Below are 8,634 nucleotides of genomic sequence, written 5' to 3' on the forward strand. Positions count from 1 at the left end.
CTTGATAGTTTAATGCTCTTACAAGAAACGGTATAAAGTTACCAGATCCACTTCAGCCCGGAATAAAAATACGTCGCACCCCAGCATTATGACGTCTCTTACCATAGCCCTCGGCCTGGTGGCAAAAAGTGAAATATGCTCATTTTTGCCTACCAATTATTAGTTTAGAAGTTTATATCTCATATCCTACACATAAAAGTCATGGAGGAGCCACATGCGAATATTGGTGTTCTTCCACTTTTGCAAAATGTCACTATTATGGAATTTATTTACCATCGTAGTATTTCAACCATGGCCTAATATACTCTTATTAGGCCATGATTTCAACATGAAGATTACCAAACGCCCCGCAATTCCATACACAAAACACGGGGTGGTAACTGCCATTATTTTCATATGTCCTAACAGAAGCATTATCTTACTGTATGTTTGCAAAACATTAGGTATTTCTTTACAATTATGTATCACTTATCTACACTGATTTATATAACTACGAAAGTCTTCTTTACTATTAAAATTACACAAAAGTTCAATATCACATAAACAAAACAAACGATTTAACCTCGTTCCGTTATGTCAAACTGGAATAAATGCTGGGTAAATACGACTACTAATGACACGCAAGCGCATTAGCTCCTATTCCACATCCACATCTAAGGATAGAAGTATATTTCCCTCTTCCAATGTTGGCGATAAGCGTGTCAACTCGTTTATCCATATAGGTATAATTTATATACAATGCGATCAAGTAAGAGTTGCTGTCGAGTCACCTTTGGAATTTTTGTTTACATGGCATTTCCTTATTTAACTTGAACTTCCAAAGGCGACTCGAGAGCAAGTCGTTTTTGATCGCCCGTTATATGTTTGGGACACCGTACCTAGTAGCACGGCCGTCTATAATTACAAGCCATGCTGAGAAGTTTGGCAACGTTGTCCGAAAGTCAATCGGAAGGCCGATAAAAGTTTTAATGGCATCTTGTTGCTCTTGAAAAATGGCATTTTTCCTCTTTTCTCTATCGCCTTGGTGGTTCTAATACCGATGAAAGATACTTAGGCAGTTTACAATTGTACATATATTTTATTCATTTACAAAAATGGATAATGACATTTTTATTTGACTTTAAAATTCGGAACGCTGTAAATTGGCAACTGCATCAAAATGTGTTTTCCATCGAGAACTCCGAAATTGGTGAACTTCTGTCGAAAGAGCTTGAGGTGAAGCACACTGCTTGGGCACATAATTTCGGCAAAAGGGCGGTAAAGTCGCTGTGCATCAGGGAGGTTTTATCAACGACACCCAGGTGCGATTCGGAATGGCAGACTGTAGGCCGGTCGCTGCTCCAGTGGGTCTAGGTACGAAGTTTTTAAAGAGGAGAGCCCCGTAGACTTTAAATTCTAGTACCCTGAACTCCTGGTAATAAGTCGGAAGGTTCCTTAAGAAAATCGACTTGACATGTCCGTGCTAGAATACCTGAAATATAGAACTAATAAAATCATAATTGTATTCTTTCACGATAAACACTTACCGTACTTACGTACCACTTAGTGTGTAGGTCATATTTGTGCTTGTACAGGTGCTTTGAACAAATACAAGTGCTTGTAAAGGATCCAGTAACGAGTAGCCTCTTTATTGATTATGACAACAAATCTATATATTTCGTTTAGCAACTTACCTGAATAATAATTTCTGTTGATTCCATACGGAGTAACGAAAATTGTCGCAATCTCGCTCTGTTAAAACAGGTAAATAGGAATATTACACCCAAAACACATATAAAATACACCTGAAATCTGCCAAGTTGAATTTAGGAAATCGGCCTTCCATGCAGTGTTGCCATAATTCTCAGGACGGCTTGTAAATATAGATGGTAGTGCAGTTATCATTTGCGTGCTTTTATGAATTCATAAGAATACTAGTGCTTTTATGAAAGCCGTTATGACATCCAATTGGCCATGCTAAAACTGTCATAATGACACCGTCGTAGATTAATATATTAAGATATTTGGCCTAAACCAATCAAGTTATTAGAAATGCACCCCAAGCTTGCATACACTATGTTAAGCTGGGCCAACTACTTAACAATTTGCAGATATACAAACTTATCACGCAAGGGGGACACGTGAACAAAAACGTTAGTGCAACTTTGACAGTTTGACTTATTAATTTGTAATTCGTTATCTTCGGTGAACTACGAACGCCCAGCGCGAACACGATCGAAAAAGTTTATAAATCGGCCATAAATTGTTAATTATCAGTGCGTAAATGAAGTAAAATGACATTTCACGTTGGGAATTATGACAATTAAAATAAAAACTTCCATAAGGATCGCATTGCCCTATGTTCCCTGTACTGTAAAGTCAAAGTGAGACGGACTATAGTAAGTAATAGTTTTTTTGTGTCTCCCTGTTTCAAAGCTTTGTTTTCTGTAGCCAAATTAGTCCAGAAAGTTATGATTTGCTGGCCTAGGCCGGCAAAAATATCACTAAAAATTGGTTGGTGGAACTGATTTAATTTGCAAATGACATTTCTAAATTTAAATTAAATTGTTAGAATGATAGGCATATTTTTTGTGCAAATTCCATTTTAAGCACTTGAAAGGTTCCACCCTGTATATACAGCTTACGACGATACATACATTTTTGAGAGTTGGCAACCATGCAATTTCTAGGTGGGAAAAAAAGTTGCCTGCGCCACCTAGAAAGCACGAACGGGAGTTACGTTTGGCATCTTGTCTTGAATGGCGGTCGTGAACGTTTCGCTCCATAAATGTTTGTTGTTATTTTGTGTTATTTAATGCAGGTAGTAATTTTTGCATTTCTTTATATCGTATTTGTGTTTTGTTTGCCGCATTTTATATTTTTTTTGTGTGTTTCAATATTTGTTTTTGAAATTTACTTGGTTTAACCGCAATGCAATCATATGTGTGATACCGTTATGCTATTGTTTGTAATTGTTTACGTTTTTGGTGTAATGTTTGCTTAATTTATGTTTATTGATGTTGATTACTTGGTCTTGTCCTTGAAGTTACATTCATGTAAGTTTTCATTTTATTTTAATATGTGGAAATTGCTGATTCGTTTGATGTATGTACTGACTTGTTGTATGTTACTAACAATTTTCTCCGTGAATGAAGCAGTCTCGGGAAGGTGGAAAAAGAAACTGTAGTCTATAATTATGTGTTAGGGCACCTAATTCCGTGCACTGTCTTCGACATCCAACTGTAGGTTCGAAACCCCGAAACCAGGGGCGGACTACCCATCTTGCAGGAGCGAGATTACGCTAATCAAAGCTCTTCAGTTTAGAATCTATGTGCGTTAAATGAGTGGCGATTCAATAATTTCCACATATTTTGTTTTTAGTCAAATTTGCCTACAAGGCCATGTAATTTTCCATCTTGCTTTCAACAAAAGGACTTTATTGCACCAAAGATGAGTCACATCCTGTACTTTTAACCCTTTCTCAGAATCTTGGTACCTGCTTCTACCTGACCCATTGTCCCCAAAAACTTGCTTTAACCTTGAGTGTAACCAACATTGTGTATATGCATTTACTATCTTTGTTAACTACTGCTAAAACTTTTACAAAATATTTTGTTAATTAACTTTTGGACTGTTTTAATCAAACTGCAAGGTTTTTCTTACGTCGTACTCTTTTTATCCTTGGCAGTGACTTTTGCGAGAGTACGACACCTTTTGGCTTTGTTTATATTAATGTACATCAACTAAATTTCCGGGTTTTCACAATCATAATAATTACGATCATTATTAAACAAACTTTTCACAATTTCAGTGTTTTATTTAACGTTCCTTCCCTACTGTGCTTCAGGTCAAAGCGTTGTCTACAACTAACGTAAGGGGGCCCTGCCTTAGATGTTTTATCACGTGCCACTTTTCAAATTTAAGCGGGATCTTGTTTAGTTTTAGAGGGAATAGTCATTCGGGTGGCCATTTTTAAACGTTGCCGGGTTTATTTTATTTCCGTGTTCTTGTAGTGTGAAGTTAGCGTAGAACCTGGGGGTTAAGTACACTACACACTTTATGGCTTGGTAACAGTAATACGTATATGTAAATGCGGTAGGTAAGTACCCTAATCAAGAATTGTACGTTTCACTTACAAGTTTTCGTTTAGTGCGGTTATGACACTTGTACCTACATGTTTACCGATGGTAAACTTACGGTTTATGGCAAAAAACAGATAGCTAATTGAAAGTATAGGAAATTGAAGTTTACCTACTTCCACACTGGATGCCACGAATGCCAAAAAATGGTTTCGCATGTAAATTAACGCAGTCAAAAAACACAACACTAAACGTATGAAGAGTAACGACACTATATGATTTGTAATTATTATTGTTTCTGCCATTGTTAACATTAAACTGTATACATTATTCCATAAATTATATATCTACAAGCAAGTATATTTATCTGAAGATGACAGTTTCCGAAAAGGAGGTGTACGCATATGAAAACGGTTTCTTGTCGATATCTATGCTCATATCTATGATGAAAATTTCCGATATCAGTTACTTCCGTATAGTAAGACCATAATAATCAAACGACACTGCATACAACAAATTGTAGATTTGCACGAAGCAATCATCGGCCCTCTTGCTGCTCTCCTCGTAATCGACAGCCAACGAGAAGTAGATATCCAAACAAACTTGTTATCATTCTTATATGTAATGGAATTAATATGATAAATCAATTTGCAAATGAAAATATTGCAACCCAATTCCCAAAATAGGTGCAAGCACTAGCTGAAATTGAAATAAATTTCAAGGTTATGTTTCCCATTGAAATCAACTTACTACTTATTAGTTTTAGCGCAGCTTCTTTTAAATGTTATGAACTTCTTAAGACTGCGCTAAGCGCTTTAGAAATCTGTAATAATAATTAAATTAACGTAAATGCTTTGTTTATTCATTTAATTAAAAACTGGTAAATATCGGTTGTGAATTGACATGCTTGTGCTACCAACTGCCGACTGGTCTGTGCTACCAACATAACATCAAAATATTCGAAATTTGAATGCAAGTATGACTGCTTATAATTATACGAGGTAGAAATATAAATTTTAAAATGAACGTTGTTCCCTCAAATTTTTTACTTCGACACAAAAAATCTTGTGTATTACACGTCCATAAAAATGTTTTGCGAGTATTCGTATTGCAGGCCTCAGCTCCGCTTCGGCCTGCAAGCTTACTCACACTCGCAAACATCCATTTTCTGGACTTGTGATACAAATAACTATTTCGTACTTCCGAGACTAAAGTGACAACTTCACTCCATTATGACAAGTACTGAAGTGTCACTTTTTGTCCCGCCGAGATTAAATTTGGACGAAAATCGCGGAAGGATGAAATTACTAACAAGGCAATTTCAGTAGGTTGTTCCACATTTTGTATGCGGCACTACTTCTTAAACGCATCGTACTGCTGCACATATAGTTTTTTGGATTTCGGGGGTATCAATTCTTTACCTACTTTGGCCACTTTTTATCAATATCAAATACACCTTTGTCACCCACCACCAAAATTATGACACTAGCAATGACAGTTTCCAAATTTTTTTTGTTACCATAGCATAGGGTTTGTCGTACCAACGCAACGTTCCTATGGTAACTTGTTAAACAACAATTTTTTGAAAGAACGCGTTCTCTAACCCCATACATATTAAGTGTTTCAGTTTCAGAAGTACAAAAAATAACGTATATACCTTGCGACTGAAGTAGTGGTCTTAATCCCTCAGGTAAATTATGGCCTTTACCTTCGGGATTAAAAGTACTACTTCAGTCCCGCGGTATATAATATACTATTTTGTTCGTTCGGTCGGCAATTAAATCACTTTTTGAGTTTTGGCATTGAGAATTTATTCACCCACCCTAAGCTCCTGGTACACTATAAGGCACGTGCCCCGGGCGCCCATCAAAAGAGGGCGCTGAAAACCCCAATTTTTAAATTTAAAAATCAAAAACCATTAAACGACATCATATCAAACAATCCCGTGGGCGCAAGGGGCGGCGATCAAAATGCACTTGTGCGACGTAGTTTATTTTGTTGGCTTTAATTTATCCCGACTGACCGATTGTTATTATGCGGCAGAGCAAAACGATAGAAGCTTTATAGGGACATCGATGGTGTCCGTCTGTCCGTGAACAAGATAACTGTCAAACGCTTGGACCGATTAGGTTCAAACTTTCCACAGTTGACCTACACGCCACAAGTAGTAAGCCTATTGAAAATGGGTTAAATCCAATGACCCCGTAGGGTCACACTGAGGAGCTCTATCGCGTTTTTTAGATCTGCTTTAGGGGGGTTTCCATAAGCTTAAAGCAAGACTGAGCAGCCCGCCTCCTGCGTCCCAGGAATGTCGAAGGAATGAAATACGAGTTCTACTGTTCATCCATAGCGTAGGACTCTAACACCTACTGTTCTCCATAGCGTAAGCAAAGAGTATGGTTACTCTTTGGCGTAAGTGCCCCAGGTCCTATCGTTCACCCATAGCGTAAAATTACTCTCATCCGTGTCACAGCTGCATTTGACATATGGGGCTGTCACCGTTTAAATAACTTGACAGTTATTAACTCAATAAAACTCGCTGACACGAACCTTCATGTCGCCTCACCAGTTACTCCAAAAAGAGTGTACGCAAGCACTGACGCAGCGTGCTGTACGAAACGCCGTTATCAGAAACGTCAAAGCGTCACGTCCGAGTTAATATAATCGCCAAAGGTATCTTCTTTTTAAGGGAATCTTTCGAAAAAAAAATCCCATTATGTTATGGTTTTGTACGTCCGCTCGTCTGTTTCTCGTCTAACTCGAGAACGAAAAGAGGCAGCGACCTTCGCCAATCCCTTTCTACGAGTTCAAGGATCAGTGTTATTGAATATGAGCCAGATTAAAAGTCGTGCACAAAAAATTCCATCTTGTTTTATATTAAGGTAATTTACGAAGGAACGCATTTTTAATTTGGGCATGCTATGCCACTGCCTTAACAGTGACAGAAGTTTGAATTAGGTACCTATTTACCGTTTGTAAATGATTGTTATTGAAAAAATTGGTTAGAATAATTAGAGTTAGGTACATATTGTTCACAAGAGCTACAAGTAGATATTAAACATGTATAAATTGTGCTTTTGTGCAGATAAAGCGCATTTTTTAACCGAAATAGCTTTTGTTTTGACATCACCAATGGATATATTTCTTGTAGACGTCTCAATCGCCTTTGTGAGTACCCTCTTCCGACAATCCGTTCTTGAGCTATAAGGGAATATACCCGATCACGATAGGTCGAGGAGGAGGGCTATAGTTGGTAGAAATTAATGCCTTTCGTTGAGACCTTTCATTAGAGTACCATGAAACTAGTTCCACTTCTCCCCCCCCCCTCCCTCTACCCCGTACTTTGATTAGAGAACAGAAAGAAGGACAGTAGTTGGTAGAAAACGGTTCCTTTCGTTGAGACCTTTAATTAGAATACAATGAGAGATAAAATAAAATACCATGAAGGGTAGAACATGTGCCCCCCCCCCCATTTTCAAAAGTTTAACCACTAAAGGCATGCGTATGCAAAATCTGAGACTAATTGGTTGTCGTATGTAAAAGTTATGCACGTTTTACTTTCAAAAACAGCATCTCCGGAAATAATTCGTGGGGGTGGGGGGTGGGCTAAAAAATATAGGAAAAAAAACACTTTCTCAACAATGCTACTCAATACAGTGTATAGCATTTTACGGGTCACATAAAGAAATGAAGTTGATGAATTGATGATTATTTCTCCGAAACGAAACATCTTGAAAATCTCACAACGGTCTCTTATAGGGCACAAAAAGTGGCAATGAGAAAGTGTTTGTTATTTTTTTGTATCAATTCAAATGCCATCAGAAAAAAATAAAAACGAAATAGTGAAATTTCTGTTTCTGAGGTTACGAAAGGAAAATTATGTGTGATATGATAAATAAGCATCTCAAGTGTTTTTGGGCTACCTTTTTAGACAAGATTGTAGATATTGATAGATCTATCTTAATTGTATTTTGATACTTGTTTATATTTTTACCTGTTGTTTCCATCATTGAGCTGTGATTTGTGGATATTATATTAAACGTGTCCTGAAACTTCACATTGATAAGATTACAGCTCTCTGATGTAGTATAAAACGGTGGACATTTTCGAGTAACAAGTAAGTAAAGCAATAGCAATACTAAAACTTAAAAAAACTTAAAAATGAAGTTCCTTCTTTATACTCTTGTGCTCGTATTATTGGCCATTCAGGTAGTCTACTGCGACGATTGCTTATGCCTTGTTCCGAAAGGCCCTTGCCCGTATGGTTCAAAGAAGAGGTAAGTATTTTTCTTTTAATTATTATACGCACAACAGTTGCATGAAATTAGAAAATCAAGTACTAATTAACATTATGAGCTACATTAGATAATGTATAACACATTTTGTTTTCTGTTATAGCGGAGCATGTAGCCAAGATGGCAAGGAAGGAGTATCGTGCTGCCCGGCCGGTGCCCCCGACCAATAATAATGCACATCACCTGCCTTCCTTCTTTAGAAGATTACAATATGATGGGGTAAATAAATTGTAACTCCAGACAAATAAAGTGTATTAAATAAAGAAGTTGACTGCAAACTC

The 8,634-nt window shown here is 37.2% G+C and overlaps 1 long non-coding RNA gene across 1 annotated transcript; it reads left to right on the forward strand.

Moving 5' to 3' along the window:
• The first annotated feature begins 8,150 nt into the window (after positions 1-8,150).
• On the forward strand, positions 8,151-8,634 carry LOC116170390. Its single transcript, XR_004145228.1, has 2 exons — positions 8,151-8,335; positions 8,457-8,634. It is a non-coding gene; the product is annotated as an uncharacterized LOC116170390 (long non-coding RNA).

This window comes from Photinus pyralis, unplaced genomic scaffold, assembly GCF_008802855.1.
Source record: "Photinus pyralis isolate 1611_PpyrPB1 unplaced genomic scaffold, Ppyr1.3 Ppyr1.4_LG5, whole genome shotgun sequence".
In the NCBI taxonomy this organism is placed as follows: Eukaryota; Metazoa; Arthropoda; class Insecta; order Coleoptera; family Lampyridae; genus Photinus; species Photinus pyralis.